The sequence below is a fragment of the Protopterus annectens genome, chromosome 5.part1 (assembly GCF_019279795.1).
Source record: "Protopterus annectens isolate FY-2018-M chromosome 5.part1, PAN1.0, whole genome shotgun sequence".
Classification (NCBI taxonomy): Eukaryota; Metazoa; Chordata; order Ceratodontiformes; family Protopteridae; genus Protopterus; species Protopterus annectens.
This window is the reverse complement of record NC_056736.1, coordinates 543,667,637-543,694,743: the sequence shown is the minus strand read 5'-3', so window position 1 is coordinate 543,694,743 and position 27,107 is coordinate 543,667,637. Positions and strand designations below refer to the sequence as shown.

Sequence of the window (27,107 nt, the reverse complement as noted above, 5' to 3'; positions counted from 1 at the left end):
AACATCCCACCAAAGAGGTGAGGTGCAAAACACCAGTTTCAGTGATCACACTAGTGACAGTTAATTCTGACTTTCTTAAATCCTTGAAGAGCATATTTTTCTAGTCCTGAAACAAAAAGAAAAATTTCAGCAATCTTTACCATCAATCCTGTTCATCCCATTTCAGTGTCCCCACCTTCCCATTCAATCACTCACCTATTCTTACTCAGCATTTGGACCTGTGGGACTTTATTTTCCATCACTGCATCAAAGATCAATATTTCTTTCCTGGCTGCTAACTATGAATTGAAGTATTTTTGCTTTATTTTTGTCTCTTTCAACAAGTAATAACTTTGCTGTTTTCTCACCAGATTTCCACTGTGTATGAGATACCACCTTTGTTACTATGCCAGTGTTATAATATACAGATTTCTTGCAGTGGCCAGGAATCGAACCCAGGTCAACTGCTTGGAAGGCAGCTATGCTAACCACTGTACCACCAGTGCATAACCTTTATAGTTCACATTTCTTCTTCTCAGGTCACCAAGTGGGACCTTTATTTCAATATGGTTGCAGTCTATGCCTTCCAGCACATCAGTTGAAAGGGCTATGCCACAGAAATCCTGCATAGTATTAGCTATCTCCTCTGTGGTATAAGGGAACCGCACGTACTTCCCTACATGCTACAGCATGTTATTGAGAAACTGGTGGAATATTCTCAAAGCAGGTGCCTGACAATTACCCTTACTGTGTCCCCATGTGGTTGAGGGTTGGAGTAATGGTTAGCTCACAGACACGTGGTACAGGGTTTGATTTTCAACTTTGTGGGAGATTGGCTAGGTTTACAATGGCCCACAAGGGCAGCTAGCCTAGTATATAACTATGAATCTATTAACCTAAAGGTCCCTGTAGTCAGTTTACGTAAAAGTACACATCTTTTAGTATGCACAGGGATATGTAATCCGTGACATGACTCCCATGATCCTTTGGATAAGGCCCACACATTTTTACCATCTCCTGCATGGGGACTGTATTCAAATGGTACCAGTCTATAATGTCACCGTCATCAAGACCAAGAAATGTTGCACTTAGATGAATGCTATAGCTTGTCTGAGGGTGATGACATACTCCACCATGATTCACAGTAACGAGAACAGACTGCTGCATAAACATGTTGACTAATGTTGGAGCAAAACCCTGAACATATTTCTGTAGCTTTACTGCATCTACTCGTTGAGTGATTGAGGATCTCGTTGAGTGATTAACACTGGTGTTTGTGCATCATGTCACACTCTTCATGTTTTTGAATCACTCCGCCATCTTGTTTTACGTCACTTGTAGACATGGTGGCCCTTACTGTAATACTATAGCTCATTACCATATCTTTGTACCATCTTTAGCATATACTTTGAGCAGATGTCCTGCTTGGTCTCCACCATTCACACTGAGTGTCTCTACCATGGGCATCCTCATTTGTCACTCAAAACTGCCTACCGCAATCAGTGAATGTTTCTGAATCTCAGACAGTATTTACCAATAGATTCTTCTTTATGGCTAGATCATACATTTATGCCATTATTAGGCCATAGATGTTCTTCATACCACATTGCTGCAGTCCTAACACTTGGGTAGTCCGCTGTCCCAGTCGGCCCGAATACCAAAGTATATGGCTGACGTCGGTCAAGGCGCATTAGTCTGACGTCAGGACGTCAGGGTACAAATGCGCATGACCGACGTCATATCCTGAGTCTCTTTTTGCCGCATGGTCCGATGCAGAAGCCGTTTTGCGAGTGCAGGTTGGCGTTCTGAAATTTTCTGAAGTCGGAGTTTCAGACCGAATCAAAGTTGGCTAAGTACCCCGTTGGGGAATATTTTGGTTTTTTCTTGCCTCAGTATTTAACCGGATGTCAGAAAAAGTGAATAACTGTATTTCTTGTGGGAAACAGATACCTCATAGGGATTACCATACCTTGTGTATACCTTGTTTAGGGCCTGAGCACGACGTTGTTGGATGTCGCTCTTGTGCTAGATTTAACAAACGCACTATAAAGAGAAGGTTAGACTGTGCCAGGTTAGTTTTGGGAAGCGTTGTAATTATAAAATGCCGCCGGATGCTCCGGCGCTTCGTCCAAAAAGCGCAAGGACAAAGCAGTAAAGCCTAGGTTGGAAGAACCGTCAGTCCCGGACGTCGGTTCTTTAGAAGGCTCAGTGGAGCCGGAGGTTCTGCCAGAAGTTTCTTTGGAGTCTCAGGGAGAGACTTTACTGTTACAAGATGTGTCTTCTCAGGTGGTAGGCCAGGCTGAAGGGGCTTCTCAGGTGGCTGTTCTCCCCTCTCTTCCTAAGGTGGTTAGGCCCTCCCCTTCTGTTTCCAAGGCTTCTTTGAGAGGCAGGCCAGGTTTATCTTCAGTGGGGGTCTCTCCTACTTCTTCAGGATCTTTGCCTAAGAAACATATGCTTAAAATGGCAGATGATTTGATTACTATGATTAGAGGTTCTATGCCCCCTCCTGATAAGAGGCCTAGGGTGGAACCTGAGCTTGAGAGTTTTGAGCAGTGTTCGAGGCTTGTGAGTCTTCGCTGAAGACTTGCAGGAGTATCCTCCTTATTCTGATTCTGATGTGGATGATTCTACTCCTTCGGCTTCTCCTCCTGAGGATTTCTCTTTTTCAGAGACTCTTCATTCCATGAGGGAGCATTTTAAATGGGAAGGCCAAGATTTCTCTGATTCCAGGAAGAGGCTTAGGAATTTTGTTTTACCCCAGCATAGGCCTTTAGCTATACCTCCTGTTCTGGATGTGGTGGAAGATGTTTTGCAGAGGCTTCCTGAACCCTGATTCTTTGCCTCCTGCCCCAGTTAAACCAGATAGATATTATAGGGTGCCTGAAGCTCATAAGTATCTTTTAAGAGTCCTAGGGCAGACCCAGAAACTGTTTCTCAGGGGCCTAAAGGTGTTAAGGCTTCTGTTGTTAAAAATCCTGTTCCTCCTGATAAAGAGGCAAGGGCTTTGGATAGATGGGGAAAGAAGGTGTATACTTCTTCCACTTTAGCCATGAGGGCTTTGAATTGCCAGTTCCACATGTTAAAATATCAAAATTATCTCCTTTCACAATTGAAGTCTAAGGTGGATGCTCTGGCGGAAGGTATTGAGTGTAAAGAGTTGCAGGATTTAGTTCATGTGTCTGAACAGGTGGGTAAGCATTCCTTGCAATGTGGTTTTGATGCTGTGCAGGCCTCTTCGAGGGTGGCTGCCACTGGTTCTGTTCTTCGTAGGCACGCCTGGCTAAGGGATCAGAATTTAGCTGAGCATGTTAAGACAAGGATTTTGGATGCTCCGTTACAGTCTGACGTGTTGTTTGGTTCGCCTGTGGAAGCTGTTTTAAAGAAAATGGAGGACAAGGCTAAGTCTATGCAGACTGTTAAAGATTTTTTGCAGGTTCAGCCTCCGAAGTTTAGTAGAAATTGGCCTACTAAGGGATGGACATATCCTGCTTATGATTCCCAGTCTAGGGGTAGGTCTAGACGTGGTAGGGGCAGAGCTCAAGGTTCTTTTAGGCCTAGAACAGGGAGTTCACCTGCTCAGTCTTCTGGTGAGGGCAGGGGTCAGTCCTTTCGTAAACAGACCCAATGACCTGCCTTTTCAGCTGCCAGTGCTTTCTCGTCTGGCAGCACCTTTGGGAGGAAGGCTGGCACTTTTCAAAGAAAATTGGAGTTTAATTACCGAAGACAGATGGGTATTGGATATCATTCATCACGGTTACAGGTTTTATTTCCATACCTTGCCTCCTTTCAAAGGCATGCCAGACATTCCTCCTCTACAAAGAAAAGAGGCTCACAAGCAAATTTCGCTGTTACTCCAAATAGGGGCCATTCAGCCGGTTCCTGTGCCAGAAAGGGGCCTAGGATTTTATTCTCGCCTGTTCCTAGTGCCAAAGAAGGGGAACACGTGGAGACCAATTTTGGATTTATCTATCCTCAACACTTATCTGGACATTCCCAAGTTCAAAATGTTGACGTTACAACAGCTTTTACCTCTGCTGGGCAAGGATCACTGGATGGTAACTTTAGATCTCAAGGAGGCTTACCTTCATGTACCTATCAGACTAAGTTGCAGGAAGTATCTGTGTTTTCGAGCTGGGAATTCTCATTATCAGTTCTCTGCATTGCCCTTTGGCTTATCTACTGCGTCCAGAGTATTCACAAAGGTTCTGGCTCCAGTGATAGCTTACTTCAGGCTAAAAGGAATACAAATCTATCCTTACTTGGACGACTGCCTGATTCTGGCTCAAGAAAAGGAAGACCTTTTACAGCATTTGGAATATGTGATAGCAGTGCTAAGATGCCTGGGGTATTCTGTGAACGAAATAAAGTCCAGTCTAGTACCCTCTCAAGACATGTGCTTTCTGGGTGTGAGACTGAATACAGCAACCCAGATGGCATTTTTAACCCCGGACAAACAAAAGAATCTTTCCCTTTACTTCCATCAGCTATCTCTTCAGTCCGGGCTGACTGCAAGGACAGTCCTTCAAGCCTTAGGGTTCATGGCATCTTGTATTCTGGTGCTTCCCAATGCCAAACTGCATATGAGGAAGCTGCAATGTTATCTCAAAAATGTATGGACACAGCACTGCCAGGATTTGGACACTGTCATTCAAATAATACCTTGCATTCAAAAGGAATTTTTGTGGTGGGCTCAGGAATGTCACCTAAACAAGGGACTCTCTGTGACCCGGCCAGAGGCGAGTCAGATTCTGACGACAGATGTCTCAGACATAGCTTGGGGAGCTCATCTGAATGGAAAGTGGATACAAGACAAGTGGCCTGCCAGACTACAGCATCTACATATCAACATGAAGGAGATGTTAGCAGTCCAGTTTGCATTAATGGCTTTCAAGGAGTTACTTCTTCCAGGGCAGGTGTTGATTCTAACAGACAACACAACTGTCATGTGGTACATCAACAAACAAGGGGGAACACATTCTTACCCTCTATGCAGGCAAGCAATGATTTTATGGGAGACTGCGCTCAGCTTGCAACTAACTCTTCAGGCAAGGTTTCTGCCGGGAGCACAGAACTCCTTAGCAGATGTGTTAAGCAGACAAATCATGGATCCCCACGAGTGGAAACTGGATCTTCATGTATTTCGAAATTGACAGTGTCATGGGGAACTCCAGACATAGATCTGTTCGCTTCTCCACTAAACCACCAGCTGCCAAAGTTTTGCACAAAAGGTTTCATCACACAGCTTGGAAAGTGGATGCTCTTTCTTTCAGTTGGACAAATCTTCATGTGTATGCCTTTCCACCTCTGCCTCTTCTCCTAAAGGTACTCCTAAAGGTCAGACAAGACAAGCCAAGGATGATTTTAATAGCTCCAGATTGGCCTCGGCAACACTGGTACCCATTACTGAGGAGTCTGGTAAGGAAGCCTCCATGGCCTTTACCTTTGATTCCACACCTATTGTCTCAGAGGGACGGTCATCTACTCAATGTCAAGCTTCACTCTCTTCATCTAACAGCCTGGCATATTCTGTTTTGAAACACAGCAGGTCTCAACTTCCTCAACAAGTTTTGAATGTGATTATGGAAGCCAGAAGACCTAGTACAAGGAAAGTGTACGCAGAAAAGTGGAAGAGATTTTTATTTTGGAGTGCAGCAAAGAATTTGGAGGTTTCTGAGCCTAATTTGAGTGTGGCTCTTCAATATCTGACTGAGTTATTGGACAAAGGTTTGTCTTTCTCTTCCATTAAGATTCATGCTGCAGCAATTTCAGCTCGCTATGATTGTGACCCACCATTGTTTTCTTATCCTTTGTTCAAGCAATTTCTTAGAGGGGCAAAGAATATAAGACCCCCACGTAGAGCTCCTACTCCTGCTTGGGATCTCAATTTTGTGTTGGAGAAACTTACTCTACAACCTTTTGAGCCTGCGGCCACTGCTGAGTTGAAATATTTGTCATGGAAGACTGCTTTTTTGTTGGCCATTACTTCTGCAAGAAGGGTTTCTGAATTACAGGCCCTTATGGCGGTTGAGCCTTTTTTGATTTTCCATAAGGATAGGGTATCATTACGTACTAATCCTTCCTTTATGCCTAAGGTGGTTTCTAGTGTGGCTTTGAACCAAACTATTCATTTGCCTACTTTTTATGCAGATCCCCAAAATAAGGGGGAAAAGATTTTGCACACTTTAGATGTACACAGGCAGTTGCGTTATTATTTAAGCAGGACTAAGGATTTTAGGCAGTCTCAGCAGTTGTTTGTTTCTTTTGCTTTGAGTTCTCAGGGCAAGCCTGTGTCAAAACAAACTATTTCTAAGTGGATTGGGTTTTGCATTGCATTTTGTTATTCCCATCATGGCAAGGAGATTCCAGCTGGGATTAGGCCTCATTCCACTAGGGCTACTGCCACTTCAACAGCATTTCTAAGGGGTGGCAACTAAGGATATTTTGGAGGCAGCTACTTGGAGTTCAGTGCATACTTTCTCTAAGCATTACCACCTTCCTCTCTACTCTAAATCTAGGGCTGGTTTTGCCACGGCTATTTTGCAGGGCATGTTGACAGCTCCTGCTTCTTTATGATTTGCCAGCCTCCCTTACCTCTGCTTTGGGATTCTACCCAAGTGTTAGGACTGCAGCAATGTGGTATGAAGAACATAGTACAGTTTTGTACCTACCATAAATGTAGATGTTCGAAGATCCACATTGCTGCAGTCCAATTTACCCTCCCTCCTTCCCCTCTGTGTTTAGGGGTGGTTGTGTGGGTGGGGTTGTACTCTTGTAAATTTGTATATATTGTATATATATATTTGGTGCAGGAGTGTTTGGTGTTTTTTGGTTTAGGCCTTATCTTTTTAGGGTCTTCTGACATCTGGGGCAAGAAAAGACTGAGGATATGACGTCGGTCATGCGCATTTGTACCCTGACGTCCTGACGTCAGACTAATGCGCCTTGACCGACGTCAGCCATATACTTTGGTATTCGGGCCGACTGGGACAGCGGACTACCCAAGTGTTAGGACTGCAGCAATGTGGATCTTCGAACATCTACATTTATGGTAGGTACAAAACTGTACTTTTTCTCTTTTCATAGTAGCGGAATAAAGACCTAGTGTATACAGATTCCCTCTTTACCATTCTGCAAGACAGATTTAATGAGCGTGCAGTGCTGTAAACATTTGATGTGAAGTTGTTCAATCTTGCCTTCATTCTTACTGATGGGTTCAGATCTGATCCTCGGCTCTGAGTCGGCCAATTTGCAAAGCTTGAGGTTTCTAACAGCTCGAAGCCGAAACCCAATCCCACAATGCACCTCTACCTTCCCCAGAGCTAGTTTGCCGCTGCAACAGATCATGCATTTTCTACAGCGCAGGCCGTATTTGTGAGTTAAGTGTATTCTTTTTTGGAGTTCTTGGTAGTTTTCTTTCTTGTTTAGAATTCAAAAGTATTCAGCCAGGATAGACTATCCTTTTTTTCTTTTTCTTTAACTACTTAGCACAAAAAAAACCCAAAGAACTTTGTGTCCTCGTTTTGGCATCAGGCCCTGTTGGTTTCTTTAGGTTTCTCCCTGTCCCGTACAAGCCGGTTAGGCTTAATTTTGTTTTTTTGCAGCTACAGCCGAGTTATGCTTTCCTTAGTCATTATATCTGTAGCCGGTTAGGCTTAATTTTGTTTTTTGCTGCCAAGTTTTAAAAGTTGAGTGCAGACTTTGTTGTTTAGGTTGATCCTTAGAGTTCTGATTGGATTGTTGTTGGGATTGCTTTATCTTACAGCGAAATAACTGCAAGGTCTACCATATCTGAAAAAGATAGGTCAGGGTTTAAAAAGTGTCCTAAATGCAATCAAAAAATGTCTATCACAGATGGCCACACCACCTGTGTTTACTGTTTGGGAGAGGTTCATCTCCAAGAGGTTTGTTCCATTTGCCATGGTTTCAGTGCCAGGGTTTGGCAGAGAGGAAAAGAAAGTTAGTTGAAGGTAGTCTGATTAAGTCTGCATTTTGGTCAGACTTGGATACTGCTCTGGGAAAACCAAAACCATCATCTTCTGTTGCTTCTGCAAGTTCGATCCAAATGTTTCCAAGAAGGTTCCTGTATTGGTTCCACAGTCATCGAGCCCACCTGTACAGGTAGTTGGTAGGAACAGGTCCCCAGTCTCGGAACCGGTATCTCCCACCTTAAGATCTCCGATTCTGGGCTTACTGGCTCCTTCTGTAGCTTCCTCTCGAGCTTCCAGACTTTCAGATTCTGATGTGGATCGTGTGATATGGAGACTGTTACGGGATCCAGCTCTGGCTAAAATTCTGTCTATTTTGGCTCAGGCAGTTTCAGAACTGACAAAGTCATCTCCTGTAATTTCTGCTCCTCTTCCAACTCGAATCGAGACATCAGAGCCAGAGGGAGCTGTTCAGTCGTTTGTGGAACCGTCTTTTCTGACACTCATTTCGGACCCGTCGGCATCAACCACCCTGATGTCTTCTGCTCCGGCGGCGGTCTCTGGGAGCCAAGACTCTCCCGTTGCCTTCGGGGAAGGGAGTTGAACCGATGCGTCGATTGCAACTTTTCCCCTTGGGGCCTCTGCGCGATGAGCTTGGCTCCCACCTCTGGCTCTGAGCTGGCAGTTTGGTGCGGGAAGAGTCATCGGTGTCTTTGGATCTGGGTACTTCCTCGCACCAGAGCCGTGGTGCCTTCAATGCCATGAGGAGGAGTTTGTTCCCCCAGACAGTCACAACCTCTAATATGGCCACCTCCTCCCGGAAAGCGCTGGAATCTTCTCTGTCACTGCAGACCCACCGTAAGCATAGGGACCCGGAGCCTCAGGAAGCCCCATTGGGGGAACCCTGCTTTTCTGAGACCGACCTAGAAGTTCCCACTGAGGAAGTTCTTCAGAAGACGTTTGTAAGAGGAGACATTTAGATTCCCCTCAGGAATCCATCACATCCGACACCGATTTGGAGGAATTGGAAGGGTCCCCAAAGTCCCCCTCTTAGGATATCTCCTTTGAAGATATCCTAGAGATCCTTAAGCATAGGGGTGACTGGCAGCCCCTTAACCCTACTGAGGACGAATCTGTGCTTCTGAAGGCTATTGGGTCTCGACCCTCCACCTCTTGGGTTTCTCCACCGTTTGATGAGTTGATGGACCATTTATCTCAAAGTACGTGGGAGTCACCAGATACTATGGAGCCCATCCCTAGGAGACCCAACAAGTACATCTCAGCACGTCATGATAAAACCTTTTTATCCAAACCAATTCCTGTTGATGCCATGGTGGTTGCGGCAGCCACTAGGAAAGAGATGTCGACCTCTGCGTCTGTCCATCCTCCTAATAGGGATTCTAGGATTATGGACAGATTTGGCAAGCGCATGTTCAGTTCTACAACCTTCGGTCTTTAAACTATCTAACTCACTTCATAAGGCTTCAAAGAGATCTCCTGAAAGAGCTAGGAATTACTCTCCCGGGTGCAGTAGCCGATACAGTGGCGGACAAGGTGAAGTCTCGGCTTGCTACCCTCAATTCTATCGTTAACTCTTCCATGCGCCTCGTATCATACACAGCTAATGGGACAAGTAGGGAAGCGGGTACAGGAATAGCTCTTCAGAGGTATTCCTGGATGCGCTTATGTTTTCGGGGAACCTTTCAAGTCGTCCTTTCTGAATGCCCATTTGATGGTTCTTCCCTTTTCTGACCCAAAGTTAGAGACCCTCACCAGATGTGAGCAAGACGGAAAGACTTTGCTGCAGGAGTCCTTTTTTTCTCCCCTACTAGACCTTATCCTAAAGGTCAATGGGGAGGGAAAATGTGGTTCTGCAAAGCCCAAGAAACCTTTCCTAACTCACGAGGTGAAGCCTCCTCCAGGGGCGGAGGAAGGGGCAATGATGGAAGATGACACCCATGCGGCAGAGGGGGTCTGCAGAACCAGGGTGACAGGGATCAGTTCCTTGGGAAGCCCTACCAGCGCTCCTGAAAGGAGGCCCGACTGTCTGCTCTGGAGGCAGTCGGGGAACATTTATCTTTGTACGTAGACGCCTGGCTCAAAATTACAAAAGACAGATGGGTACAAAATGTCATATTCAGAGGCTATTTCATCCCCTTTCATACCTGACTCAAACCAACAAAAGGAATCCCAGACGTTCCACCCAGTCTACAGGATGTAGCAACAGCAGAGGTTCAAAAACTATTAGAAAAAAAGAGTCATCCAACCAGTCCTGGCAGATGAGCAATGATCCAGAACTTACTCGATTCTTTTTAGTGCCAAAGAAAACAGGCGACTGGAGACCAATTTTGGACCTCAGCTGACTCAACAAGTATGTAGAAAAGACAAAGTTCCAGATGGTCATGCTTCAGTCTATACTCCCGTTTCTAGGGAAAGACAATTGGATGTGCTCAATAGATCTTCAGGATGCATACTACCATATCAAAATGGCCAGGCCATCCAGGGATCACCTGCACTTCAGGCCAGTTATTTCCAGTTTTGGGCCCTGCCTGTCTGTTCTCACTACAGCCCCCAGAGTGTTCACCAAATGTATGGCAGTGGTCATGGCTCACTTGAGACAACAAGGAATCCAGGTGTTTCCATATTTGGACGACTGGCTCCTCACCGCACCCACCAGGCATCAGCTTATTCGGGCGAGGGACACTGCCTTAGATCTTTTTCAACTGGGCATCACAATAAATTCATAAAAGTCTACTTTATTGCCATCACAGCATACAGTATTTATAGGAGCATACTTAGACACAGTCAACATGTCCTTAAAACTTCCCTGAGAAAGAGTGCTTATACTACGACATCAAATTGTAGATCTCCTTTCAAAACACAAAGCACCAGCATCACAGATCCTCAGGCTGCTGGGCACCATAGCAGCAGCTATCATTGCAATATCCTTGGCGAGATCTCACATGCACATTCTACAGTGGCTGCTATTCATGCAATGGACTTTTCAGGACTTACCAATGAATCACCCAGTTCTGATAACCAACTCTTGCAACGAGGATCTCCGGTGGTGGCTAACGTCTGAATCAGTGACCATGGGATATCCCTTTGTCCTTCCGGTTCCAGTTGCTATGGTGGCCACGGACGCCTCCCTGATCGGGTGGGGGGGCATTGTCAGGGACTGACAGCCCAAGGTACATGGCAGGTACACGAAGCTCAATTGCATATAAACATCCTAGAAATGAGAGTGGTTCTCTTAGCTTTGCAGTTCTTTCAAGACTCTCTTCCTCTGGGCACAATTGCAGTCCAGTCAGACAACATGTCCGTAGTCTGGCATATAAACAAACAGGGTGGAACCAGATCTTATCCCCTATGTCGAGAGGCTCTAAGAGTATGGAAATGGATAAACTCAGAAGAACAATTCTGTTATGTCATGAGTGGTCCCTCAAGAACAAAGTAGCCGAAATAATTTTCTGCAGATGGGGCCAGCCTTGCTGCGACCTCTTTGCGACTCCCACAAACACCGAATGCAGCAACTACTTTGCCCTGATCCTTCAACAGGGACAGTCCCCTCATACACAATTGGCCCCGATTATGCCTTCCCTCCCTTTCCCCTGTTTCCCAAAGTTTTGTAGAAAGCCAGTTTTCTGGGCAGGACAGTTATCTTAATAGCCCCATATTGGCCTCGTCAAATCTGGTTCCCCTTTCTGAAGTCTCGTCTAGTAGAAGTACCTTGGATCCTGGACCCAGTGCCGGATCTTCTGACCCACTCGTCAGGAGCTCTTCACCCTTCACTTCAGTTCATCAAACTGACAGCTTGGCTGCTCCAATTCCCAGAATAACCAGGTTCCAAAATTTATCAGAAGAAGATCAACATATTCTTTTGTTCATAGGTTCATAGGTTCATAGGTTCATACTAGGCTATCTGCCCAAGGGCATTTATAAGCCTAGCCCATAGTTATTTGGCTTTCGCCACCCCTTTAGTTTGAATAAAACTATGCCTATTATTTTGCTGTGCCTCTGTCAAGCAGTGACACTGAAGTAATCCCTGGGGTATATCTGCGATCCCCCATCCATTGGTCAAGATTCCTCTTGAACAAGGCCAGCGAGGTGCTCTGCCTCACATGTACCGGGATTTTGTTCCACAGCATAGGGAGTCTCTGGGTGATGAATCTGTCCCTCCAGCATGTTCTATTAATAACCGTGTCAAGGTTTAAGTCTCCCGCCCTTGTGGTTCTGAGGGATCTAGATTTTTTGAGGTGAAGCATATTCATCAAATCAGGGTTTGACATGGCCTTACATGTCAGGCACAGGTCACCTCTGAGCAAGCGGTATGAGACTGAATAGAGCTGGAGTTCTTTCAGTCGGGCAGCATAAGACATATTTTTGAGACCCTTTATCCTTTTGGTGAGGAACTTTTGGGGCCTTTCCAGCTGCTGCAGGTGTCTGGTCAGATACATTCCGAATGGGACATTGTACTCAATCATAGGTCTAATGAGTGATGAGTACAGGGGCGATGACCTCCCTTGATCTAGATGTGAATCCCTTCATGATCAGGTGGGCAATGTAGAAGGTTTTCCTAACTACTTTAGCAACATGAGTGTCAAAGCGAAGGCTACTGTCAACCTGGGTCCCCAGATCCCTGATGACTTCTTCTGTGCTCAGTGGATTGCCACCTATATGGTAGCTAGGGGTAACCTTGTTTTTCCCGAAGGGTATGACTATGCATTTCTTGGCATTTAACTTTAGGCCATGGCTCTGGCACCAGTTATCCATTTCTGTGAGGCCCTTCTGAAGGATATCTGTGTCAGATGTGTTTTGACTATGGCCCAGTTTGCAGTCATCTGCAAACTTTGTCAGCCATAACCCTCCTGTGTTTGCTTGTACTTCAGAAAAGTAGATGCCGAACAAGAGTGGACCCAGGACTGAGCCCTGTGGGACACCATTTGTGACAGGCTTTGAGTCTGACATGGCTCCAGCAACTCTGACCCTGTGGGTTCTGTCACTTAGCCAGTTTGCAACCCATCTTGTGATGTATGGGTTTACATTCAAGCTGATGAGTTTTTGATGATACCTGAGTGGGGTATTGTGTCGAAGGCCTTTGCCAGGTCAAGGTAGGCTGTATGGACTGCCTTTCCTCATCAATGGCCTTGGTGACTGTCTCGAAAAAGTCAACCAAGTTTAAAAGGCATGATCTGCCTTTGACAAAGCCAAACTGGGTTGGATCCAAAGTCTGCAAGTTCCTATGTCTTTATTTATGAGTTCCATTATGATCCTCTCCATGGCTTTGCAGATAAGGCTTGTCAAGCTAATGGGACGGTAATTTCCAGGGTCGGTGGAGGCACCGCCCTTGTGAAGTGGGACCACAGTCGCCGTCGCCACTCCTTGGGCGTATCCTGAGGTGAGGCTAAGATTAAACAGCTGTCCTAACTGCGGGTTTAATTCCTCATTGAGTTCGTGGAGCACACAGCCGGGGACACCATCCGGTCCCATGGATGCTGTGTTTTTGCTTTGGAGAGAGCAGTTCTCACCTGGGCGTTGGAGATGTTTGGGGGCTACAATCCTCTGGTATAGATATCTCTCCTTTTGGGGAAGGGGGAGAAGTTTGCACTGAACCTGTCAGCCAGTATGTTGGCAATGTGTGTAGGTTCAGTAATCTTCACATCATTTTGAACTAATTCTGAGCATATCTGGGAGTTTCCTCCTAGGTTTCTAACATAGCTAAAGAAGGCCTTATGATTGTCTTTTGAATCCTTGGCGATTTTTCTCTCAAAATTTGCCTTGGATGATTGTATGAGAGCTCTTAGTTTTTTACTTATAATGATCAAAGGTGTCTTACCTTTCAAGGATTTTGCTCTATCTTGTAGTAGCTTCCTCCTTTTGTTGTAGAGCTTGTTTATGGCTGGGGTCCACCAGACTGGACGCTTGCCTTTGGTACAAAGAGTCTTAGTTTTGTTTGGGATTGCCTGATCCATGCAGTCCTGTAGGTGCTGGTAGAAGGCATTTGTAAGTGATTCAGCGGTTTGAGTAATGTTTACCACTGGCTCAGGGGCCTTAAAGGAGACCACACTAGTTTTTAGAAGTGTGAAGTCGGCTTTTGAGAAGTTTTTCACTGTGGTCTTTTTGTTTCAGGTGGGGGCGGGATGAGGACCTCCAGCGAGATTAGTTTATGATCTGATCTCACCAGTGAGGGGTATACTTCCGGTGTTGAACATTGTGATCCCATGTTCGTGATGATGAGATCAAGTATGTTTTCTCCTCTTGTGGGGATGGTGACTAGTTGTTCCATGGCATTTGAGTTTATGAACTCCAGGAACCTTTGGGCTAGAGTGTTTGGGCTTGAGTAGTGTTCCCAGTCTATATTAGGGTAGTTGAAGTCACCTAGTATGATGGTGTTTGGAGATACATTTATCCCTCCATTGTTTTCAGGAAGGCCATGTGAGGTTCCTGAGTTTGAGAGGGTGGCCTGTAACATGCTACAAATTGCAGAGCAGTCTTGCCTATGGTTAATTGCACCTGGATGGTCTCCGATGCATCGTGCGTTGCCACCAACCTTGAGGTGTGGGTGTCCTTTATGAATATGGACACCCCTCCTTTCTTGGTGTTGTCCGGATTTTGGGGCCGAACGCATGATATGAGGTGAAACCTGCTAGTGCTGGGGTGCTCTCAGGAGCCTTGAACCAGGTTTCTGTCACAGCACAGACATCGATGTTCTCCATACTGAGAAGGGCCTCGAGTGCGTGCATCTTGAGATTGAGACTTCTGGCATTGAGCAGCATTACCCTTAGTTTTTACTTTTTGTGTTCTAGGGTGGTAGGTTTAGAATTTGAGCCTTGCCTAAAAAGGCACTATGGGGTGGCAAGAGCCTTTGCCAATATCCGGAAGCCTAGGGGTGACAGGTGCAAGCCGTCCCTTGCGAAGCAGCGTGGCTTGTCCAGCATGTCATCCCAGGCAGACAGACATTGGATCCCCTTTGAATGACACCAGAATTTAAGCCAATTATTAAAGCTGATCATCTTATCACTGTATTGTGGCATCATTCTAGGTGAAGGTAGGATACTGCTCAAGGTCAGGGTCATACCTGACTGGGCTACATAATCAGAGAGCTCCTCAATGTCTCTTTTCATGTAGTCCAAGGAGTGCGTCTCAGGTCGTTGACACCAGCGTGGACAATGACTGAGTCGTACTTGTACCTGCTGTTGAGAGACCTGAGTGCTTGTGTTATGTGGCGGATTCTAGCGCCCGACAGGCAGCTTACTGTGACCTTCTCCTTACTCAGTCTGGTGAGCGGGACGTCAGTGTGTCTGACTATGGAGTCACCTATGACAAGTATGTTTGGTGTTGTATTTGGCCTTAAGGGCAGTGACTGCTTTGCACATTGATTTTGTTGTTTGTGTTGTTTGTGTGGTGTATTGAGTTTGCAGTTGCTTGGGTGTCTGCTTTGGAGGCCTCTGCTGTTTAGGTAAATTTTTACTCAGAGCCTCTGAGTATGTCTTAGTGTGTTTGTGTTTGATTCAGTGGTGTGGTTGAGTTATGTGAGACTGGTATTGTGGTGTGTGTAGTTGCCTTCTCCTCCTGCCTGGTCTTGCCAGTCCTGAGTTGAGAGAGCTCAGCCTCCAGTCTGGCTAAATAGCTGCATCTCTCACAAGTGTTAGTGTTACATGGGAGGAGGAGATGGTTGTCCGTGTACATGAGGCAATTGTAACATTGTCTCAGAATTCCCAGATTCACCAAATGGGCAGGAGAGGACGCCAGCATCTGACCCTTCGACATGCTAGAAAGAATTATGAGTTGGTATGAGACAGAAAAGTAGTGGGCTTAGCAGGGAAGTGGGCACTCCTGGGGGGTTTTGCTAGTGAGAGATTTGTATAATATAGGAGTGCTTGACCTGCAAAGAGAATGCTTATAAGACAAGGGATATGCTTATAAGACAAGTGCTGAGCTTTTTGAGAAGAAAAGCTATTTGGAACAAGTGCTGCACTTTTTAGTGTAGGTGTAAACTGTTTAGGTTCCTAACAGAGCAGTTCTAAGGGAAAAATTGAAGAACAGACTTTCTGGAGCCAGAAAGAGTTTAACCTTGTTTAACCGGCGCTGCCCGATGCTGCTCTAGTGGCAACTCCGCTCTAAATCGCGCTAAAGCACGTTAAAGCGTGCTTGATAGTAGGGGCTGGAAAGAAGCAGGAATAGACCCAAAAGGGAAAATAAAACTACAGTTTCAAGTCAGTAACCACCTCTACGGGGGGCAGGGAAGCTGCTCAATGTTAGTCACTGCCACTGATGAACAGAGAGACCCTCCTTCAGCCCAAGCAAAAATGGCCTCACAGAAACTTTCAAACAGTTCAGGAACAGCAAGCCTGTAACTGAACTTTTTAACTCTCAGAAAAGTGGGAAAAAAGCAAGATTTTTTTTGTTTTTGTTTTTTACAGAGATAGCAGAGGTTCACAAGTAATATCAAGTTATAACAGTGCAGTAAATGACCCCACACAAGAGTGCTAGGTCAAGGGCAGAAAATATGCAAGTTTTAAGAAAAAAACGATTTAAAATGTCCTCACATAAGTCTTCAACCATGAAAACTATACCTCAGTAAGTGGGAGAGGTTTTCAATCTGGGCTCAGCAGAATAACATTGACCCTTTTCTAGCCTCCATGCCAGATATCTTAGAGTTTCTGACCAAACTGTTGAACGAAGGAGCTGCAGCAGCAACCATTCGGGTACAACTGGCTGCTATATCTAATTTCCATATAGGTGAATCAGGAAATGGTATTATGTCCCACAAGATGGCGAAGGCCTTTTTGAAGGGTTCGATGCATCTAAAACCACCAATTAGATCACCTCCTGCTCCATGGATTCTGAATTTAGTCCTATCCAAGATTATTCTCCTGCCCTTTCAACCTGCTTCTTCCTGTGAGCTGTCCTTCAAAACCTACACCACCAAAACACACACACAGAAACACAAAACACACACCTACATTCGTGGAGGCTCTCAATAAAAACCTGCCCAAGCATCAGGGACCGCCAAAGCAGAAACACAAGCAAACTCCACCCCCCAACACAACCCAATGGGCACATAGCCCACAAACTCAGTTTGCCACTCAACCACAGCACATAAGGCATAACAATGTACCCAACACTCTAGTCATAGGTGACTCTCTAGTCAGGTGCACTGATGTTCCACTCACCAGGCTAAACAAGGAGAAAGTTACTGTCAGCTGCCTGTCGGGTGCCAGGATCCACCACATAACGCACGCACTCAGGTCACTCCACAACAAGTACAAATATGACACTCATTGTCCATGTTGGTGTGAATGATCTGAGACGTACCTCCCTGGACTACATGAAAAGAGACCTGGAGGAGCTCTCCGATCTTGTAACCCAGGCAGGTATGACCCTAGCCCTGAGTAGCATCCTGCCATCACCCAGAATGGTACCACAGTACAAGGACAAAATGATTGACTTCAACAATTGGCTAAGCTTCTGGTGTAATTCTTAGGGGATCCAGTTTTTGTCTGCCTGGTACGACATGATCGACAGACCACGATGCTTTGCCAGAGATGGCCTGCACCTGTTGCTCTTGGGATTCCGGATACTGGCTAAGGCTCTAGCCACCCCTATAGTGCCTTTTTTAGGCAAGGTTCAAATGACAAGTTCACCACCGTAACAGGTACAAGCAAGCAAAATCTGAAGGTAATGCTACTCAATGCTAGAAATCTAAACCTCAAAATGCACTCACTCGTGGCACTCCTTAAAATGGAGAACATCGACATCTGTCCAGTGACAGAGACCTGGTTCAAAGCTCCAGAGAGCACCCCTGCATTACCAGGCTATAATTCATACCACACCTTTCGGCCACCTAACCCGGAACAAAGCACTAAAGGTGGAGGCGTGTCCATATTTATTAAGGATATCCACACCTCCAGGCTAGTTGCACAGCGTAATGCATCCGAGTCCAAGTGCAACTAACTCTGGGCAAGACCGCAATCCAAATTGTAGCTTGCTACAGACTCCCCACCATGCCCCAGGATTCCCACTCCTCATTTCTTGATACACTGGAAAGTATTAGGGTACAACCCAACACCCTAATAATGAGCAATTTCAACTACCCCATCATTAACTGGGAAAAGTACTCATGTACCAACTCTTTTGCTCAACGTTTTCTGGAATTCATAAATTCCAACGCCTTGGATCAACTTATTCACACCCTCACCAGGGGCAGCAGTATCCTACACCTGGTCATTATCAACATGGGCAACCGGTGTTCCACACCAGAGGTCAATTCCTCATTGGTCAGATCCAACCACAAGCTTAATCACCCTAGACATCCACATCCCGCCCCCACCCCCAATTAGGGAAACCACTGTAAAAAAACTTCTCTAAAGCCAACTTCACACTTCTTAAGACAGAAGTGGCAAACTTCATGACACCCATGCAGACGGACATAGAGGTATGACTGCTGAATCCTACACAAATAAGCACTTACGCGAGTGCATGGATCATGCTATCCCTAATAGAACCAAGATGCTATCCTCCAAAAAAAGGAAGCCAATCTGGTGGTCCTCTGCCATAAACAAACTTTACAGCAGAAGAAAGAAACTGTTGCAAAAAAGAGTAAAATCCCCAAATCCCATGACTGGAGGAACTCCCTGGTCAACCTCAGTAAGAAGTTGAGATCCCTCATAAAATCCTCCAAAGCTAGTTACGAAAATAAAATTGCCACTGACTCTAAAGACAACCACAAAGCATTCTATAACTATGTCAAGAATCTCAATGGTAACACTCAGATCTGCTGTGAGTTACAGCACAATGGCACTAAATATACAGAACCAACTGATATTGCCAACATCCTGGCAGATAGGTTCAGTGCTAACTTTACCCCCCTCTCACCCCCTAGAGAGGACCATCCCTATACCGGAAGAGTGCAACGTTCCTGTAATCACGGCTGCACAGGTAAAAAACACACTCGCCAAAGCCAAGAACACAGCATCCATGGGACCTGACAATATCACATGCTGCCTTCTACACGAACTACAGAATGAACTGGCACCCTACCTAAGTACCATGTTCAATCATAGCCTCACTTCAGGCTTTGTGCCCACTGAATGGCGCACCACAATGGTAATACCACTCCACAAAGGGGGAGCCACTTCGGACCTCGGGAACTACCGCCCCATTAGCCTGGTTAGCCTGGTCTGCAAGGCCATGGAATGTATCATCATGGAACTCATAAACAAAGACATTGGTAATCTCCAAACTCTGGACCCTACCCAGTTCGATTTGTAAAAGGCAGATCATGTCTCCTAAACCTGAATGACTTTTGAAGCAGTCACCAAAGCCATAGATGAGGGTAAAGTGGTTCACACAGCTTATCTAGATCTCACCAAGGCTTTTGACACCATCCCCTACTCTGGAATTATAGATAAACTCACTAAACTAGGTGTAAATCCCTATGTCACAAGATGGGTTGCCAACTGGCTCATGGACACATGTGAAAGTAGCGGACTCCAAGTCCGACTTCAGACCAGTGACAAGTGGAGTACCACAGGGTTCAGTCCTGGGTCCTCTCCTGTTTGGTATCTACTTCTCTGAAGTACAGGCTAACACAGAAGGTCTTTGGCTAACAAAGTTTGCAGATGACTGCAAACTAGGCTGCAATAATCAAAACTCCTAACGATGTGGACATACTACAAAAGGGCCTCACTGAGACAGATACCTGGTGTCAAAGCCATGGCCTGAAGCTCAATGCCAAAAAGTGTATTGTCATCCCCCTTTGGTAAAAACTCTGTACCCATGAACTACCACATAGCTAGTAGTCTACTTAACGCCAAAAATGTGATGAGACCTTGGGACACAGGTGGACAGTAGTCTCTCCTTTGATAATCACATTGCCACAGTGGTCAGAAAATCCTTCTACGTGGCTCATCTCATCACAGAAGTTTTCTCATCCAGAAAAAAAAGAGGTCATTGTTCCCTTCTACTCATCACTCATTAGACCCGGTATAGAGTACAGCACCCCTTTTGGTATGTACCTCACATGACATCTACAATAACTGGAAAGGCCAGAGAAATACCTCACAAAGAAGATTACTGGCCTCAAACAGATGCCCTACGCAGACAGTCTCAAAAAATCTCCAGCTTTAATCTGTCGCATATTGCCTACTCAGAGGCGATCTCTGCCTAACATACAAAGCTATGTCAAACCCAGAGCTGTTGGACATGCTCCACTTAAAGAAATCCCAATCCCTCCGAGCTGCATGTTCTAGGGACCTAAACCTTGTCACCACAGTAAACAGAACATGCTGGGGGATAGATTCCTGTCCCCAGAGACTTCCCATACTGTGGAGCAAACTACTTATCTATGTCAAACAGAGCTCCTCATTAGCACTCCAAGAAAAATCTTGATGATTGGATGGGAAATAGGAAATTCACCCCATGGATCACTTCTGTGGCTCTGCTCGACAGGGGCACAGGAAAATAATTTTCTTGGGTGGTGAAAGCCAGGGTACATTTTTGGCTAGGCTTATATAGGCCCTAGGGCCAATAGCCTAGTACCTACCTATGAACCTATATCTTTCTTGGAAGACCATTTTCTTGGTGGCCATTACATCTGCACGCAGAATTTTGGAGTTGCAAGCCCTTTCAGTTAGGCACCCATATTTGATATTCCACAAAGATAGTGTTTCCCTCAGGACGAACCCTTCGTTCTTACTCAAAATTTGTTCAGAATGCACCCTTAATCAGGCAATTAAATTACCTGTTTTCTTTCCCAATCACACTAATCAGTTGGAATATATGCTTCACAAGCTTGACGTCCATAGACAACTTTGTTTCTATTTAGACAGGACAAAAACTCACAGAAGAGCTGATCAGTTGTTTGTCTCCTTTTCAGATTCCAAGAAAGGTGCAGCGGTATCTAAATCTACCTTTTCTAAATGGCTGTCATTATATATCCTTTATATACCATGAGGCAGACATTTCTTTAGAGAACAATGTCAAGGCTCATTCAGCCAGAGCTGTTTCTACTTCCGTAGCCTTTTTGGCCAGACTACCCATTGATTCTATATGTGCACCTGCCACATGGTCAAGGCCACATACTTTCATAACTCACTACGAAGTAGGCAAGATCTCTAGGGACAGGGCTTCATTTGGTTCTGCTGTCCTTAGATAGGTACTCCCATGAGCCACCCAAGTTTGTGGTGCTGGGGACGCTACCCATCAGTAAGAATGAAGGTGAGCTTGAACAACTTCACATAAAGAAGTTATGTACTTAACATAACGTTCAATGTGAGTTGTTTTTCTCGCCTTCATTCTTAAGACAACCCCCCCCCCCACCTACCCCCCCATCCAATGTCTGGAAGTTCGAGAGAGGCTCTATGTTGGTTTTGGTTCTTCTGAGGAATTTCCTCTCACTAGATGTCTTTATGATTTCCTTCGAAATCTGATTTAGATTTACCACTAGTTGGCAGCAAACAAGATCTGGGGAAAGTAGAGGGGCATTGTGGGATAAGGTTTCGACCTCGAGCTTTGCAAATTGGCTGACTCTGAGCCTAGGATCGCCTCCGAACCCATCAGTAAGAATGAAGGCGAGAAGAACAACTCACATGGAACGTTATGGTAAGTACATAACTTCTTTTTATAACCATGTCTGTTTTTAACTGCATTTTTTATTTACAGGTACAAATAATACAATGTTATTTGCAGGAAAGAAAGTATGTGCCTCTAGTATATGAAACACTGAGTTCAAAAGTGTATTAGAGCAAGTACAAATTCACAATGTTCTGTTTTCTACTACATTGCAAAAGTATAGTTGCAAGTAAAGGAGACCAGTTGGCATAATGGTTATGGTTTTCACCTCCCATGTACAAGAGGAAGAGTTGTATAGGCCAACCACTTTGTGTATCTACCATAGTGTGCAGTATCCTCAGAAGAGAAGATTACAGACTAGCCACACATATAAAATAAGGTTGTAGGTGATTTGATCATGTTGACTAATGTCACCAATTCATTGTGGGTATTTGCCATTGATAAATGGGATGAGGACATGTCCTAGTCTGACCTACGCCATGGACCCATGCTTAACTGTGGGAGGAGTGTATGTGCCCATATCAACCTGCCAAGCATGAACTAAGAATTGCTACACTTACTGTAGGTTCACTGACTGGGCAGAGCTTGGAAGTGGATGACATGATGGTATGGAGGAGGCAGGACATCCTATGTGTCCAAGAGACAAGATGGATGGGCAGTGCAAGAAAACAACTTGGCTTGGGAGCCAGAATCTACTGCTCAGGAGTAGGACAGATTAGAAATTGTGTGAGAATTGTGTTTATAGAGAGGCTTCAGAAGGCAGTGAGGGATTTCGTCAGAATTAATGATAAGACTCATGATAATCAGACTTCAGTATAATGATAGAGCAGTATTCATAATCTCAGTCTATGCCCAACAGCAAAATTGTTATAGTGAGGAAAAGAATGCATTCATACAGAAGTTGCAGGATTTACTAGATAAAGCAGGACAACATGAATTGGTGTTAATAATAATAATGGGTGACTTGAATGAATGGGACAGAACAGGATGCCAGGACTGCCTGGGTCCACATGGCTGGGGCAGCAGGAATAAAGAAGGAAAAACTATTCTAGATTTCTGTCTGGCAAATGGCTTGATGAGGGCCAGAACATGGTTCAGCAAGACTGTCAGAAGATTACATGCAAGAGTGGCTAACATCCAAGTCAGGTTGACGTACTTGTAGTAAGAAAAGGGCACTGGGGTAGAATAGGTGATTGCAGAGTCATTCCCAGTGAAACAGTCTGCCCACAGCATAAACCACAGTTTGTCGCATTCATCTGCAAGCAGTGGTCAAAGAAGGCTCCAAGGTCAACAGTGACCAGGCTGAAGACATGGAAGATGAGTGGAGAGAAAGAACGACCATTTATGGGATTACTTGGGGGTCTAGCACCCCAAAAGGAAGAGGAAATAAGTGGAATTGAAGAGTAGCTGCGTATCAAACCTGGTCTATATTACGTCAAACTAAAACAAGTTCGAACGTTGTAATATCGAACCCTAAAGTCCGAAAGTGGAAAATAGTGAAGCCACAGCACATCAAATTTTTTCCCAGGGAAAAAAATCGGTGGGCCGTTTTCTGGGTTTTACTATTTCCTCCACTGTGGTGCGATCTTGGAGTTGGTATATTTAAGTAAGGGGATGTGGGGGTCGAAGCCTCCCATTTCAGTTTATGCTTAAGGTTAAGTTTTTTTTTTTTTTTGTCACAGAACAGCGATTTTTTTCCCTGGGAAAAAAAATTGCTGTTCTGTGCTTTTGGTTTTGTTGGGTTTCGAACATAACGGTTCGATATTACAATGATCAAACTTTTTTAAGTTCAACGTTGTGGTATAGACCCCTTCAAAACAGCATGTGTGAGGACTCAAAAACAGATATGTGGCTGTCCCAGGTATGGAAATAAGGTACATAAGTAAAGCTGGTGGTGGAATGCAGAAGTCCAGGAAGTTGTCAAAAGAAAGGAGTGCAAGAAAAAGTGGGAGATAGAAAAGACAGATCAGGCTAGGAAGGAATGTTGAATGGCTAACAAAGAGGCTAATAAAGGAGTTGCAATAGCAAAGAACAGGGCATCAGAGGCACTCTACCAACTTTTGGAAAGTGATTCCATACGTGGCACAAAGAAACTGTATCAGGTTGCAAGGCAAAGACATAAAAATAAAGAAGATAGTGTGACACACTTCTTAAGGGATGCCAGCAACAACCTGCTCATCAGTCCGTAGGGCATCAAAGACGGATGGAAGGAGTACTTCCAGTAGCTTCCGAATGAAGAAAACCCTACAAAAGCTGTACTGCATCAGATACAGCCTAGGATGAGAAAAGAAGAGGAGCCCAACCTAAAACAACTAAGAACATCACTAAGGATAATGAAGCAGGGAAAGCAGCAGGCTCAGATGAGGTTATAGTACATATGATAAAGATGCTGGGTGAGATAGGGCAGTGTGGAGAGAAAGGCATATTCCAGATGACTGGAAAATATGCATACTTGTGACAGGTATACAAGAGCAAAGGGAACATCCACAACTGTGGACTGTACAGAGGTATCACACTCCTGTTACACTGCATGTTTCAGTGTTGCAGTTATCACACTTGGGTTATCCTGCCAGGGGTAGCCCTCAGTCGGCCCGAATACCAGAGGCTTAGTATTTCTGAGTCGGTTGCTGTCGCTCCAGGACTGATGTCAGATCTTCATTGGTATAAAAACAGGCAGCCGACACCATTACATAAGTCTTTCTTGCCAAGGAGCCCAAAGCAGGAGCAGTTCACACGAGTGCCGGTCAGCCGCTACCTGAGTTTTTGTTTCCGAAGTTGAAGTCTTCAAAAGCTAAGTACCCTGTTGGGGATCCTTTTTTCTTCCTCTAACCGATGTCAGAAAAAAGTTAACAATTGTCTCGCCTTTGGAAAGCAAATACCACACCGAGATTTCCATTCTTACTGCGTCACCTGTTTAGGCTGAGACCACGACGTCCCTCGCTGCCGGTTTTGTGCTTTGTTCAATGCCCGAAATATACATCATCAGGCCCTTATCATAGCTAAATACTTTTGCTCTCTATCTCCGTATTCCGAAATGGCTTCGGTAAGCCATCAGACTACAGATCTTCCGAAAAAAGATAGACAGAAACAGACCGCACAGGTCCAAAACTGCCGACGACACTTCCGTTAAGCTAGTCACCAGTTCGCCAGTACTCAGTGAGGCTCTTTCAGAACCCCTGATGACTGCTTTAATGGATTTGCAAGCTGCTACCGAGACCCATTTGGAGTCCGGTATGCCGTGAGACTCTTCTTTAACTACGGAACCTGAGGATCTCTCTACCTTGGATGGGTCCGGAGCCGCTGTGCAGGCACCAGCTTCTGAGGAAGTTCTTCGCACTACCAATATTCGACACAAACCAACGACTTCTTTCACATCTTCAGTTCTTTCTAAAACTACCAAGTTTCTAAGGCCCAAAGTACGAACTATGCCTAAAAGAATGATGACGCAACCTCAAGCGCCTGCTTCCTTGCCTCAATCTCAGATGCTTAAAATGGCGGAAGACCTTGTCATGCTGATTAGGGGGAAAGCCAGCCTACCCATGCTAAAAGGAAAATAGACTTGTCCCCAAGAGTCCGACTGTGAGGTTTCTGATTATGAAGACATGCCCTTATATGCTTATGAGGATTCGGATGCAGAGAAAGCCATTCCTTCTGCCTCTCCTCCAGAGGATTTTTCTTTTGGTGAAACCCTACATACCTTGAGAGAGCATTTCCATTGGGAATGCCAGGATTATCCACAGTCCAAAAAGAAACTCGGAATTTTTAGATTTACCACAGAACAGACCCTTTGCTTTTCCTCCGGATGTTTTTCATGTTTCACTGTTGCAGTCATCACACTAGGGTTATCTGCCTGCAAGTAGCCCTCAGTCTACCCAAATACTAGAGTCTTGGGATTTCTGCATCAGATGCTGTCACCTCTTCCATGATGTCAGGTCGTCATGGGTAAAAAACATGCAGCTGACTCCATTACATCAGCTTTTCTTGCCGTGTGGGAGCCCGAAGCAGAAAAGTTTGCAAGTGCCGATCGGCTGCTTCCTGAAATTTTTGTTTTTAGAGTTTCAAACCTGAAGTCTTCTAAAGCTAAGTACCCTGTTGGGGATCCTTTTTAATTGCTCTAACTGATGTCAGAAAAAGTTGACACTGTCTTGCCTGTGGAAAGCAAATACCTCACAGAGATTTTCATTCTTACTGCGTCATCTGTTTAGGCCCAGACCACGACGTTCCTCGCTGTAGGTTTTGTGCCTTAACGCCCAAACTCTTTCGCTCTCGTTCTCCATATTCTGAAATGGCTTCGATAAACCATTCAACTACCAATCTTCCGAAAAAACATAAGGATAAAGACAGAGAGACCGCATAGATCCAAAACTGCCAATGATGCTTCCGTTAAGCTAGTCACCAGTCCACCGGTACTTCGTGAGGCACATTCGCCACCTGATACCCACGTCTACAGATTCGCAGGTCTCTGCTGAGACCCATTCGGAGTCCAGTATGCCGCGAGATGCTTCTTTGACCATCGAACCTGCGGATGTCTCTACCTTGGATGGGTCCAGAGCTGCTGTGCAGGCACCGGCTTCTGAGGGTGTATTCCGACTTTCTGATCGCATTAAATCGAATGCTTCATTTTTGACTAAAACTACTGAGTTTCTCAGGCCCAGAGTTCGCACTATGCCTAGAAAACAGACTACCAAAGCGCATGCTCAAGCCGCCTTGCCACAGAAACAAATGCTTAGAATGGCTGAAGACCTTATAACTTTAATTAGAGGAAGCCAGCCTTCCCAAGAGTTGCTTTTCCTTCTGATTCTACAGACCATGAGTCCGATGACTCTGATCCCTCCGATTACCAGAAAGTTCCCTTATCTACCTATGAGGATTCACATGCAGAGGATTCCATTCCCTCTGCCTCCCCTCCAGAGGACTTTTCTTTTGGTGAAACCTTGCATACTTTAAAAGAGCATTTCCACTGAGAATGCCAGGACTACCCTCAGTCCAAAAAGAGACTCAGAGAATTTTTAGACTTGCCTCAGCACAGGCCTCTAGCTATACCCTGTGTCTTGGACATTGTAGATGATGTCTTCATGGAATCCAGTCTTACTCCTGATACTTTACCACCAGCTCCTAGAAAGCCTGACAGGTACTCCAGAGTACCGGACTCTCACAAATCTCTCTCTAAAAAATCCCACTGCAGATCTGGAGACTATTTCCCAGGGACCTAAAGGTATTAAGGCCACTACAGCCAAAAACTCTACCCCTTCGGACAGGGATTCTAGAGCTCTAGACAGAGTGGGTAAGAAGGTATATACCTCTGCAACTCTTACCATCAGGGCTTTGAATTGCCAGTTTCACATGTTGAAGTACCAGCAGCATATTATGGAACTAATTAAACAAAAAATGTTGTCGCTTCCAGATTGTACAGAAAATAAAGATTTACCGGAGTTATTGCATTCTGCAAAACTAGTTAGTAAACCTACTTTCCAGTGTGGTTTTGATGCCTTAGAAGCATCTTGCAGGGCTGCTGTCATTGGGTCTGTACTGAGAAGGCATGCTTGGCTTAAGGAGCAAATCTTGCCAGACCATGTCAACGCAAAATTACTAGATGCTCCATTAAACCAAGAAAGTTTGGTTGGCGCA

General features: G+C 45.1%; 1 protein-coding gene and 1 non-coding gene across 4 annotated transcripts in view; one reads left to right on the top strand and one right to left on the bottom strand.

The window, feature by feature from the left end:
• The window catches only part of FNDC3A (fibronectin type III domain containing 3A), a 3,267,883-nt gene that overhangs the window by 324,694 nt on the left and 2,916,082 nt on the right, over nucleotides 1-27,107 (top strand). The window lies entirely within an intron of this gene.
• On the bottom strand, nucleotides 414-485 carry TRNAG-UCC. The gene has a single exon. It is a non-coding gene; the product is annotated as a tRNA-Gly (tRNA).